At 43.0% G+C, this 14,244-nt stretch overlaps 1 protein-coding gene across 2 annotated transcripts in view; it reads left to right on the plus strand.

The window, feature by feature from the left end:
- Positions 1 to 14,244, plus strand: part of GNA14 (G protein subunit alpha 14) — a 187,117-nt gene that overhangs the window by 115,655 nt on the left and 57,218 nt on the right. The gene's annotated exons all lie outside the window — the stretch shown is intronic.

Here is a 14,244-nt window from a genome sequence, read left to right on the forward strand (position 1 = left end):
GACTTTTCTCTTTTTTAAATTGGCATTATGGCTATTGGTGGCAGCAACATGTTTGCTGCTCTGATGCTTTCTCATTCAGACCCAACCACAGTGACCTCTTCTCTTTTGGCCTGGTATTGACGATATTCCTTTATGTCCCAGACTAGACACACACTCGTCTCTCTCCTCTACCCTATTCTCCTTGCCTGACCAAGCCTTTCTTGTCCTCCTCCAGAATGGAAGCTTCATGAAGGACCGTGTCTGTTTGTGTGTACCTTGGTAGCTCTGGTGTCCGACAAGGATGTTGGTCAATTGCCAAAACCCTATCTACTAATTACTATAGCCAAGGAATCTGATTTTTTAATAAGCCCATGCAAGTGATCTTAGGGTAACACTTGGGCCTTTCCTGCACTTGACTTTGATACGTTGGAGCCTTATCTGTCTTCCCTAATGGACTGTGGTTTCCTGCATATCCTCTGCCAATTTTTGCTAATTTTCTCCACCTGTTGTAACATCTGGACACCAATTCCTTCTGCACTCATAAATCGATAACTTTATTTATTCATCCTGAAAAAGCCACCCAGTACTGTATCAAACTTGGGCAACCTCTCTCTTGCATACTGCCTTGGGTTAGGGACACTTTCTAGTGTGCGCAGAATACCTTACATTTACCATAACACATTATAATTCTTGGATTATGCATCTCTTCCACTTCAGACTAAGGATTCTTTGAGATGGGGAATCATGTCCTGTTCATCTCTGCATTGCTTTTGGGCTCATTAATTGTGAAGTGATATTAAAACCTTGTGTGAAGATAATATAAATTCGGGGCTTTGTTAGAGCTTTGTCCAAGGAGTGATATCCACAGTTTCCCAGAGGATGACTGGACTCTTCTTTCCTGTGATTCATTTTTGCCTCCTTGGTTTTAAAATTGTGATACTGGTAAAAAAAAAAAAATGAAACAAATAGTCTGTGTGGTCCTATTTTTCTTTTCCAAGGAAATATTTGGCATTTGAAAATACTGCTTCTGGGTTGCATGATCATCAAGCTGCCTTGCATAGTCATGTCACTCAATAATCCAGTGTAGGAAGCTTGGGATTGGCCAGTGCAGCTCTTGAAATGTGTCAGGAGGACTGCAGATGTACTCTGCCTGTCAAAGCTAGGCCAGTGGCAATGACTCTGGGGCAGCTGATCTCGAATCCCATGGGCCCAAAACATGGTGCTGTAGAGAAGAATGGCTTATGAGCCAGAAGAGAGACTCCATAAATTATAGCCTTTTCACCAACCAAGTTCGAAAGTAACTGGGAAATAAAACAAAGAAATAAGGCCTATGGTGCTAAAAATATCATGTATTAGTGTCAAAGTTGAGAGTAGAGAATGTGGCTCCTTAAGGAATCACGTGACCTTTCTACTACTGAACCCAAAATGTGGTAGATTCACCCATAAGGTCATCATCAGTTCTTGAAGACCCCAGGCTTCACCCCTGAGGTAGGTCTCTAACAGCCCAGAAGGGAGGAAAGTGCAGAGGTTAGGAGGAGGACTCAACTTATGTGCCTCCACAGGCAGGGGGTTGTGTGTCAACTGTGCCTTCACACTTGTCCCAGGCCATCTCCTCTCCTGCTTAGTGAGCTCCTTATGGGTGGGGGCTATATGTGCTTCTGGGGGCTAACGCATATATGATTCTCTGTCAGGTTATACTGAGAATGTATCATTCTGTCCTAAACAGTTCTTCAATATGGATACTATCAGTTGCCACACTTAAGAGATATGGAAACTGAGGCTTATGGGATTAAATAATTGCCCCAAGATTGCCCAAGTATTACATATCAGAGCTAGACTGAACCCAGGTGACCTGACTTCCCAAGTAAAGCTGTCAACCACGATGCTTCATGCCTGTCTACAGGTAATATAAGGCCATGTCCAGTAGAAGGTCTTGGGTAATCTTTTAAAGCTTTGATTATGAAAGCAATAAATGAACGCAGGGTTCTCGGTCTCAAAATCTCTATTCCTGGCCACTTTCATCAATTTTCTTTCTTCCTGGCTGGGACCCAACTAACTCACACAACTGTCAGCATTATCTCTATCAATATTTACACAAAAGGGTTGTGCAATTAAAAAAACGGAAATATCAGGATTGGAGCATCCATTGAATGAAGTTTGAGGATTGAAGAGCTTACTTAAGTGGATTTGGAACAGCTGTCTGGAGAATATTTAAAAAAGTTTTGTTGTTAACTTAGAGGAGAGTCGTAAACGAGCCAGAGATGACATCAACTTTATTTTGAAAACAGAAAGAATCAGAACATGACATTGACCTTTGAACCAGTGCTGGAGAGTCAGGAAGAATCAAATAAAACCTGAAGAATATGTTCTGATAGTAGTGTAAATGGGACTCATTTTAACTTTGGGGTTCTTCCTGGATTATATCTCAAGCGCAGTATTAACTTGCCCGTCCCTCAGTCTGTTTGGACTCTCAGAGCTGATTTAATTCAGGTGGAAAAATGATGCAAGGAGAAAGAAGAGGGACATGGACATGATTTCTCCCCTTGCCCCAAAAAGGCACACATGGTTCGCACCTCCCAAGTTCTCTGTCTTACTGAGAAAGGTTTCTGATGCCCAGCACCTTTCAATGAACTGGTGGCTGGAACCCATATGAACAATGTGTCTTCATTTTGTGTTCCACTTTAAGGATAGTTTGACATTCTTGGGATGTAAAAGTAAAGTCTGTTCGGAGGAGTAAAGCAAGAATTGGGCGTATGTCTTAGTGGCTCATTAGCAGTATAACTTGGGTACATTCCTGGCCCTGGTTGACCCTGCTTCTTTGTTTGTAAAATCAGGGAACTAGACTAGATTTTAATTAAGTTTCGAACTCCAAAGGATTGGAGGACATGTCTTAGAGTTGGAGAACAGCAAAATGAAAACATTTGGCTTTTCATAAGATGCCGGTCAATTTGGGAAGAAGGTTCTTTTACCCTTCTTTCCCTCCTGCCGTAGATAATGAGCTACGTGGGTTCGGGCCCCACATTGGGCTCTGTGCTGACAGCTCAGAGCCTTGGAGCCTGCTTAGGATTCTGTGTCTCTGTCTCTCCTTAACCCTCTCCTGCTTGTGTTCTGTGTGTCTCTGTCTCAAAAATAAATAATAAAAATTTAAAAAATTGTTTTAAATGAACTGAATTGTTTGAGGTGAGAAAATGTCTTGTGCCCTGTGATGTAGGGGCCTGAGATTCAGCCCTACGGGACAGCTCTACTCTGGAGACAGTCTGCCCCCTTCCTTTACTTTGGCGTGTTCTGAGGGCATCTTCTCTCTCTGAGAGCTGGACTGCTTCATCACTTCCCAAATAATCTTAGACTCCTAGATTCTCCAGACAACATGTCTCCTTACTTACTCTTTTCCCCTCTCTCTCCGTGGACACTTTCCAACCTAACTCCCTACACATCTGTTAAGGGAGCTGCCTCCTAATTATATCTTAGAAGCTTGATATAGAATAGACCAAAGGGAGCATTCCATCTCTGTCTCCCTGGATGTCCCAGGGGCTTCTTAGGTCATGGATGGAGGTTTGCTCCTTGGTGAGATGCCCAGAGGCCACTGACTGGGAACCAGACCTTAAATGTACAATGGGACCCATCTGAGAGGAGTGTGATTTGGCATAGGGGCCATGGAGTGTTTCTACCATGTTCAGGCTGATACGTATAAATTTGAATAAAGATTTTGGGTTAACATTAAAATAAGGTGCTCACAGGGCACCTGGGTGGCTCGGTTGAGCATCTGACTCTTGATTTCGGCTCAGGTCGTGATCCTAGGGTCGTGGGATTATGCTCAGCACAGAACCTGCTTAAGATTCTCTCTCCTTCTGCCTCATTTGCGCTTGATCTCTAAAATAAAAAAATAAGGCACTCATTCCATCTAAACTTCTGTGAAGAGAAACCCTAAAATGTCACCTCAATAAGAATATGTTCAAAGGGAGATTCATCCTGAGTTCTACTTAAGGGGTTTGATCATAGAGTCATAGAATTTCACAGTTTGATGGGACTACCCCCCAAGTAGCCTCTAGGTCAACCCAGATCTTTTCAAGGTTCAGAGAACCAAGGTCTAAAGAGGTTAAATAATGTGCCTAAGGCAAACAAGGACTGAAAAGAATCTCCGTAGGATTCTGTTTCTTGTCTATCTAGCCTGGCACTAAACATGAGTCTTAAAGCGAGGTTCCAAGACAGCTGGTAATTTTCCATAAAGAATTCCTTCTTCCTCTTTTTAAAAATATGCTAGGCCTCAAAAAGTTAAACATAGAATATCCTCTGATCCGGCAATTCAACTTCTGGGTATGCATCCAAAAAATTGGGAGGTAGGGACCCAAGCATATACTTGGATGCTCATGTTCATAACATAATTTACAATAGTCCAAAGGCGAGAATAACCTCATGTTTATCAACATGAATGGTTAAATAAAATGCAGTATATACATATGATAAAATATTAGCCTTAAAAAGGAAGGACCCATGCTACTGCATGGTTGAACCTGGAAGACCTTATGCTGAGTGAAATAAGCCAGACACAAAAGGTCAAATACTGTATGATTCTGCTTATATAAGGTGCCTGGAGTGGTCAAGTTCATAGAGAATGTGGAATGGCGGTTGCTGGAGGCTTGGAGGGGGGATAGGGACTTATTGTTTAATAGGTACAGAGTTTCAGTTTGCAAATTGAAGACTTTGTGGAGACGGTAGATGGTGACGGTTGTACTTAATACCACTAAACTGTACATTGAAAAATGGTTAAGATGGTAAATTGTGTGTATATTTTACCACTAAAAAAATCTCTCTTATTAGATTCTTGCTTATTTTTACTTTAATAAATTGTCATAATTATTCTTTTTGATGCCAGAAATAGGCCGCCGGTAGCGCCTTCACACCGTTCCTCTGTCCCTCATTCTTCTGGAAGTGTTTTGGGTTGGTTGGTTGGTTTTGCTCCTTGGCACAAGTGATTTTAGGTCAACTTTGACTTCCTGTATCCCAGTCTTGCACACAGCTCTTTCTCCAAGGAGGCCAGGTCCCATTTGCAGGGAATTATAGTCATCAACCAAGATCTGGATGCTAGGTGAGCTCATTTCTACTTGGTTATCCTGTGCTTCTCACCCTTTCAGTGGACTGAGCTGGGAAAACAAACCTATGCTTACATATACACATGTCCACACACAGCAGTATGCGTACATGTGCGTATACACACACTCACCAACACATACAGACGCGCTCATCACTAATCTCCAGTTGAAATGCAACACCGCATTTCCCCCACTTCGCCGCAGTCCAGGTCCCTCGCTCTTCTTCAGTAGTGACTGTTCTTTTCCCCAAAATACCAGTGCATTTACCCATTTGCTCCCTCCTTCAGTAAACAACATCGTTTTTGATTTACTACACTAATACCACAAATCATTTTAAAAACCAAAGGAATAAAATTCACATCTCCTGATTCTCCGTATTGCGGTGTGCGTTTTCTGGATGTGTTCCCCTTTTTTTTCTTAACGTGTGAGGAGGGTGGGAGTGAGGTAATGATGGCCTTGGTAGTGATGACAGTAGAGAATAAAGAAGAAGAAAGGTGGGGGAAGGTGGGGAAGAGAGAGAGGAAGGGGGTGTAGGTTGCGGGGAGAGAGGGTCGGGGTGAAAGGAGAGAGAATGCGGCACAGCTTTTTCACCGTTGAACACTTTCACATGACTAAAGGCCCTAAATAAGGGTGAGGTGTATAAGAGGGAAGAATTGGGAAGAGAGGAATCAAAAGAAGCCTCTTAAAAGAAAAGACTCTGGTGTTCTGACTGTTGGAACAAATGCTTTGTTGACTTCAACAAAAACTACTGTGTAATAGTACAGTGAACATGGAGCAAAAGGCAGCTGTTTCTTATGAATTACTGATAAGATTTTATCCTGTGTGGGGGGTTCAGTTGCTGCGCTTGGCTTTGATGGTGACATTTCTCCGACGTGGCATTTGATCTAGCATACATGCTCTACATGGCTGCTCTTAAAATGAGGGATTGATTTATTTTTAAAAGGTTCCCCTGCCTTTGGAAGAGAACCAAGTATCTCTTTCAAGTTGGGGAAATGACTTCCTTTGGAGACCAGACCTCTTTCTCACCCCAGGCAGCCACTTGGCCTTTTGTATGGGAGTTGGTGAGCGTGCTGAAGCCAGACGTTCCTTTTCTCCACTAACTCCTGAGCAAGCTGTTTTCCTTGCTATGAAGTATCCTGATTTCTGTGAGAGAGGGTGACAGAAAAGTGAAAACTCCGGACAAGCCTCCCAAGACCTAGTTTTTAGTTCCCACCCGAGACTGGCGAGCTGGGTGACTTGAGGCGCCTCCAGATCTGAGCTTCAGCTCTTCGCGCCTGTGACGTGGGGATAAACCCTGCTCTGGCTTTCCTTTCCTCGGCGTTTTGTGCCCCATCTACTTTCCAGAAAAAGATTTCAGGAGAACGGAAAAGAAAGGACACAAGTCTAAGGACGCTGGTAATGTCAGGATTAAGATGAAGATGATTAGTAAATCAGGATGGGTGGAGGAAATACTCATGACACCAGGAACCCAAACTAGGAGCAGCCGCCGAGATGTGAGCACAAAATTTGCTGTCTCATACGGGGACCGCTTGCCCTGTGTGGCAAGGGACTCCTTCAGCTGTGGTTAGGTTGAAGCAGGATGCATGTATAAAATACACACTGGGTTTCAAAAACCTGGTGCAGGTTCAGGCGGTCATCACAAGAAGTTTTTACATGTTTATATGTTGAAATGATGTTTTGGGTATTTTAAGCATAAAGAGATTTTATTAAAATTAATTTTTCTTGTTTCTTTTTATATTTAAAATTTATTTTTAATGTTTATTTTTTTTGAGAGAGAGAGAGAGAGAACGAGAGACAGCATGCAAGCAGGGGAGGGGCAGAGAGAGAGAGGGAGACACAGAATCTGAAGACAGGCTCCAGGCTCTGAGCTGTCTGCACAGAGCCTGATATGAGGCTTGAACCCACGAACTATGAGATCATGATCTGAGCTGGAGTTGGATGCTTAGCTGACTGAGCCACCCAGGTGCCCCTCTTTTTATATTTTAAATGGCTTACTAGAAAATTTTAAATTTCGGAAGAGGTGCTAACATGACATATTTTCTAAATATCTCGTTATATTTCTCTTGGTGCTGGTCTAACCTGGTTCATCCAAGGCCAAGGACAAAAAAGGAGTTTGTTTTGTTGTCCACCATACATTCATTGTGAGTTGTGGACTTAAAAGTTTTATATAAAATGTAGCCAAAATGGTGGTGCCTTGCTATAATTATAATCTCTTCTCCCCACTGGAAAATCTGTGTTACATATGGAAATTTCTGACTAGCAAACAGTATGTGACATAAAATCTGCTAATTTATTCCTTATTGGTCATTTATTCATTCAGACATCCACTTATTCAATCCACGAGTTTTATTTAGGTGCTTTGTTGTATCCTCAGAGTATAAGTAATTAGGACTCAGTCCTGCCAAGAAGAATTTAAAGGAGTTGGAGGGGCCCCTGGGTGGCTCAGTTGGTTAAGTGTCCAGCTTTGGCTCAGGTCATGATCTCACGGTTTGTGGGTTCGAGCCCCACATCAGGCTCTGTGCTGACAGCTCAGAGCCTGGAGCCTGCTTCGGATCCTGTTCTCCATCTCTCTCTGATCCTCCCCTGCTCGCGCTGTCTCTCTCTGTCTCTCGAAAATAAATAAAAAACATTTTAAAAAATTAAAGAAAAAAATAAAGGAGTTGGAAGAGGAGATGAGTGTCAGCCATGTAAACCAGTAATTTAGAACACAGCACTGTGGGCCCTGGTCCAGAGCTTTGTGCAAAATGTAACCAGGAAGAGAAAAAGATGACCATGGCTTGGCTTGGCTTTGGGGTAGTTGAGATTTGATTATTCATACTGTAATTCTAAGAGGCTTTGCCAAGTTTATTTAAGGAGATTGAAAGATAGCAAATATAAACATTAAAATAATTTCTTATTCAGGCTATACTTTCAAAAGATCTTTATTGTAAATATTTTTTATTCATTGGATTGGGTCTACTTGTGCTCTGAAATTTAGTCTGTCCATTAAACTGTACCTTGGCCAGACTCACTCTCCATAAGAGCAAACGAGGGTTACTTATTGAGGACAAATTTTTCAGAAACCCACGTGGTTGGGGAGAGTTTCCCTTGAGAGTCCGTTATTTGGATCCATACCTCTAGTTCAGTGTTGTCTCCGGCAACGGTGAGCACAAGTGATCGAAGGCTTTTTAGTTGAGAAGAATTTTAAGTGGGCCAGACAGCCAGAACTCTATAGCCCAACAGAGTCATGGGCTTGCCCAACAGAGGCAACAGTCAGTTGGGTTGAATATGGGCTTGTTTCTAAACTGAAAAAAAAAAAGTGGGGAGACCATACTTTTACAGGCTGTTTCTTTTGGTTAGGAATATGCTGAAAACTTGGCCATGGCAATGAGTCTTCTGAGGAGCGTTTCCTTCTTTAAACATTTCTGGCTCTTGGCCTTTGGAAGAGAGCTCTGTGTGGTCTTAACAAAGTTGCCCTGTGGGCTGAAGGCTTATGGGAAACAGGTTCCTCGTGAGAGCAAGCCTTGTGAAATGAAGATCTGGTCTGTATAGTCTTGAGCAAGCAATCAAGTATTTAAGGCTTTTAAAAAATGATAGTGTTTATAAGGGTCCCTGAAAAGAATTTCTGATGGAAGGTGGTGAAAAAGATTTGTTTCTATTACTCAGAGCTTAAGTCGGCTGTGATGGGAGTTGTTTAAATTTTCACTTCTCAGATGGAAACCTAACAAAAGTGGGTGTTGAATTCTGTTGGAATGGGTGACTTGGGGTCAGAAGAAGTAGAGAGGTAGATGGGGTCTTACTGGAGGTGGTTTTGAGTACTTGTTTTTATACGCATCCCCTCCATTGTCTTCTGCATTGGAATCCTGGTCTTCTGGTCAATGCGGGGCTCACATAGTCAAGTTAGGTATTTGTTATATTTCCACAGACAGTTTTGTGACTCAAGGCAGGCACATAGCTTGTGTCCAGAGGAATAGGGAAATGAGAAGAGACATTAACAGTATGTATCCACCCCCCCCCCCCGCAAATAATAGCAAACAAGCACATATCTCCTGAGGTCTTTTTAACTTAGCCAGTTTCTCTATATTACTGTGGGAAGTGCAGTTGGAGCTTTTAAAATCACTGACACTTGTACAGAAGTGATTAAGTAGGAAAGGGGTTATCAGGTGCCTCCTTTCAAAGCTCCTTATCTTTTGCATTTTCATTTCTTCCAAAAATTCATTGGGGATCACCCTATGAGGACTGGTTCTCCTCACACCCCACAGGGTGCAGTTGGTCAGCCTGTGAGGACTGGAATTTAGCACAGGTGCTGCCATGTTTGTGCACGAAAATGAAATGAGGACTTCTGCTTCCAGAAAGTTGGAATAGTGGTCCTTTTTCCTGTTCCTCCTGTTAAGGACAGCTAAAAGCCCTGAACGTCATATATAAAAATAAGGAAACTTGGAAAGGTCGAGAGGAAAAGGAAGACCAACAGGGACCTCAGGACCCAAGGAAAAACCAAGTGGAGAATTCTTGGGTTTCCGCATTGCCTCATATGTTCCAGACTTGAGGTTGAAGATGCCAGTAACTTGGCAACACAACCAGATCAAACAAAAACAAAAAAAACCCTGCTTTCTCTGGCCAAAGGACCAGGAAAAGGCATATTAGCAAGACAGAAAACTTCTGAGCAATGGCTACTCTACTCCAGCCAAATACATTTAAAAAAACCCAGGGCTTGGGGCTCCTAGGTGGCTCCGTTCGTTAAGTGTTTGACTTCAGCTCAGGTCCTCATCTCGAGGTCCATGAGTTTGAGCCCCATGTTGGGCTCTGTGCTGATGGTTCACAGTCTGCAGCCTGCTTTGGATTCTGTGTCTCCCTCTGTCTCTGTCCCTCCCCTGCTTCCTCCCTCCTTATCCCCCAAACATAATCATTAAAAATAAAATTAAAAAAAGAAAACAACAACCCTGTGACTCATCCTACCCATGCCAGCTAAGGCCCAGAGAGGAAGTACATGTCCGCTTCACCAGGCTGTAACAGGATGCCCAAACTCCTTTGCTGGGGGCAGTTCAGAGAAAGTCAGGACTTAAATCCCCCCAGGGAAGTAATGAGGAGTGCTCCTTCTTACATCGGGTTGATGTCAGAGGAAGCAGAGTGGAGAGTCAGGACTTTGCTACCCAACAGTGCTTTAAGGATACCCAGGATTTGTTTTAATCAGGTGTGGTAAAGCATGCAGACATAGAAATAACTATCACGAAGAGTGATGTTTATACTGACAGCTCCCTAGAAATAGGAAGCGTGGCACACCCACCACATAGGGCCACACGGAGAAGCACCAGAGCATGTCAGGAGGCTGAAGGAGCAGGAGAAAACATGGACAAGAGCCTTACTTGTGGTTTCCATGTGAAGGAACAGGTGAGTCGGGGTGAGCAGGCTTAGGATTGGATAGTTTGAATAGTTTGGACAGGTTTTGTCCTGAGCTGTCTGATACCTGGCATAGGGCTGAAGAATAGTGGCCCAGAGTATAAGAGCCCAATAAAGGAGGTGGGTGTGGATCTGGGCTCTGGATCTGGGTTTGTGTAGGAAAGGTACTCCTGTTGGGGGAGTTTTACTGTCTCTAGGAATCAACTAGCCCTGGGAGAGGCTGTCCCTCCAGGGTTAGAAGGCACCAAGAGGTCAAAGCATCAGAAAGGCTTGGTTAATACAGGGAGTTAAAAAAAGATCTCCTCTGTGTGGGTGGTGTAAATGGAGTGCACATGGGGAAGAGAAAGGAGGCTCTCCTACCTCTCCCAGTGGGAAAGTGTCAGCAGAGGTCAGGAGGGAGCTGGGTCTCCAGGCCTCACCCAGCAGCATCAAGGAGCCCTTGTCACCTATTGCCCAAGCAGGTGAGCCAGTTGAAACAAAATTCAGAGTTAGATCATATAATAGCCAAACTTCCCAGGTTAACCAAAAATCACTCATTCCGCCGAGTATCTGGATGATCACAAAATGACGAAAAAGATAATTTATGCCAACAGCCAATGACTGAGATGTTCATATTACAAAGAAAGATTTTAGAACAGCCACGATGAGAGTATCGCAAGGAGCGATTACAAACACACTAGAAACAAAGTCACAGTAGCAATGACAAAAATAAAAGATTTAAAGAAGAACTGGAAACTTCAGGATGATCAAATAAAATAACCAAAATGGAATACTCACTGATGAGCTCTCTCTACGACAGAACAGAGGAGATGAGGGTGGCGCCTGGGTGACTCAATGGGTTAAGTGTCTGACTTTGGCTCAGGTCATGATCTCGCAGTTCGTGAGTTCAAGCCCTGCATCAGGCTCTGTGTTGACAGCACAGAGCCTGGAGCCTGCTTTGGATTCTGTATCTCCCTCTCTCTCTGTCTCTTCTCTGCTCATGCTCTGTCTCTCTCTGCCTCATAAATAAATGTTAGGAGGCCTCAGTGGCTTAGTCATTTAAGCATCTGACTTTGGCTCAGGTCATGATCTCACAGTTTCTTGAGTTGGAGTCCCACATCAGGCTCTGTGCTGACAGCTTAGAGCCTGGAGCCTGCTTTGGATTCTGTGTTTTCTTCTCTGCCCCTCCCCTGCTCACACTCTGTCTGTCTCTCTCTCTTTCTCTGTCTCTCTCTCTCAAAATGGAATAAATATTTTTTTTTTAATTTTAAAATAAAGGTTAAAAAATTTGAAATTAGAGAATGGGCAAAAGATACCCTGAGACATTTCAGTGAAGCTAGATGGTTGGCAGTTAAGCCCATGAACTGGCGCTCGCTGTCCTGAGCCACTAGGGAGATGCAAGTGAACATCACAATGAGATCTCTCTCTAGGCCAATCGGTATGGTTACAGTAAAAAGTAGTGACAAGCTCAAATGCTAGGGAAAAGGTGGAGAAACTGGATAACTCATAAACTGCTGCTGGGAACATACAACAGGACCCTGGAGAGCAGTTTGGAAGTGTCGTAAATTGCTCATGCAACTACCGTCCAACCCAGCGGTTACACTTCTGAACGTTTATCCCAGAGACATGAAAACTATGCTCACACAAATGTTGATGGCCACTTTATTTCTAAGAGTCCCATCCTGGAATGAACCCAGATATCTTTGGTACATGCATACCGTGGAATACTACTCAGCAGTAAATCGGAACAAGCCATTGATAGGTGGAGTGAATAAAGTCAATCCCAAGAGGTTATATACTCTGTGATACCATTTATATGATATTCTTGAAATGACAAACTCATAGAAATGAAGAACAAATGAAGGGTTGCCAGGAGTTATAGATGGAATAGGGGCGGAATGTGTTTGTGGCTCTAAAAGGGCAACATGAAGGACCTTTGTGAGGGTGGAAACGTTCTACATTGACTGCATTAGTATTGATATTTTGGTTGTTGGAGGAATTTGGGCAAAGGGGACCCAGGGTCCTTCTATATGATTATTTTTTCATAACTGCTTGTGACTCTATAATTCTATCAAAAGTTTAAATTTAAAAATGGTTATATATCCTATGCCCCATAAGTTCACTCCCAAAATTCATCCTAAAGAGGGAACCAGAGATTTGCACAAAGATTCTAGATCCTAAATATTTAACAGGAGAAAGATTAACTTACGTCACATCTCTGTATTTAAATACCACATAATCATCAAGAACCGTACACCAGGGTATTAATTGTATTTTTACATTTGTTATGTGAGTGTATGTTGTGTGGTTTGTGTGTGTGTGTGCCTCACTTTTCAATAGATTAAAAACATTAAAAAATGTGGATTTATTTAATAACATGGTCAGATGTACACAATCTAGATTGAAAAAGAAAACTATACTCCGTTTTTAGCAATATGGTCATGAGCTTTTTTTAAAGTAACATATAAATTATGAACAACTGAAGGAGGCTTCTGAAAATGCTAAGAGTGGACATCTCTGCTGCTGAAGTGCTCATATTTCTGAATCATTCTTATGGTCTTTTCCACAGTTCTAAAAATGAACTTTTATAATTATAAAAAATGGAACGAGCTTTCAAAATCAGGAAAAATACAAATGTTACTTAACGGACCAGGATTCTGAAGGGGAGGCTTAAAGGCCTCAGGTTAGCCACCTGGCGAAGTTACTTACCCTTTTCCTTAATACCATTGTATGCTCCCAGTATGTTTGTGGAATTCCTCACATAGTAGCATTTTGCCTATTATCCTCTCCAATCTAGAACATACTTGACATTTGCTCCCTCACATCAGGCCAAAGTGCCAGAAAATTCCACTCATGTAATTCCTCACAGCCGTTAGCGTTTCTCTGGCAGCTTGTGGATTAAAAAATTTTTTTCTTTTAACGTTTATTCATTTTTGAGAGATAGGTCATGGGCAGGGAAGGGGCAGAGAGAGACAGAGACACAAAATCTGAAGCAGGCTCCAGGCTCTGAGCTGTCAGCACAGAGCTGGATGTGGTGCTTGAACTCCTGAACTGTGAGATCATGACCTGAGCTGAAGTCAGATGCTCAACTGACTGAGCCACCCAGGCACCCCAGGTTGTGGATTTTTGTATGTATTATCCAGTCTACTGGATTCTTGTGGGTGCTGGAAGCTTGATAGAAGCGGAGGAGTGTGGAGGTGACGGAGGGCAAGAAAAGATACCCACTTGCTGCCTGTGGCCTTTGCTCCTGGGATCCTAGGCTCTGTACCTCACCAAGCCAGGAGGATCAGAGAGCCCATAATCTCCTCTGAGCTCAGTCACTGTGCTGTGGGAAAGGCTCAGCTCACAGCACCTGTCGGGGGCTATGAGACCACGATTAAGACTCATTATGGTAGTTCTCTCAGAGCCATGAACTATTATTCAAAAAAAAATTTTAATGTTTATTTTTGAGAGTGAAAGGGTGAGCAGGGGAGGGGCAGAGAGAAAGAGAGACAGAGGATCGGAAGTGGGCCCTGGACTGATAGCAAGAGAGCCAGATGCAGGGCTTGAACCCACAAACTGCAAGAACATGATCTGAGCCAAAGTCAGAGGCTTAACAAATTGAGCCACCCAGGCGCCCCTGTTATTCAAAACCATTATCTTAAAGAGGTGCAAGTGTGTTCTGTGCTCATTACGCACCAGGCATCTTGCTGAGCATGTTCACACACCTTAAATCACATGATATCTATGTGACCTTAGGTGGATCCTAGAAGCTATACGTTCATGAACTATACTGTATATTGACTTCCCACAATGGGCCTGGCCCCACTGAAGGTATGTG

This window comes from Suricata suricatta, chromosome 13 (assembly GCF_006229205.1).
Source record: "Suricata suricatta isolate VVHF042 chromosome 13, meerkat_22Aug2017_6uvM2_HiC, whole genome shotgun sequence".
Lineage (NCBI taxonomy): Eukaryota > Metazoa > Chordata > Mammalia > Carnivora > Herpestidae > Suricata > Suricata suricatta.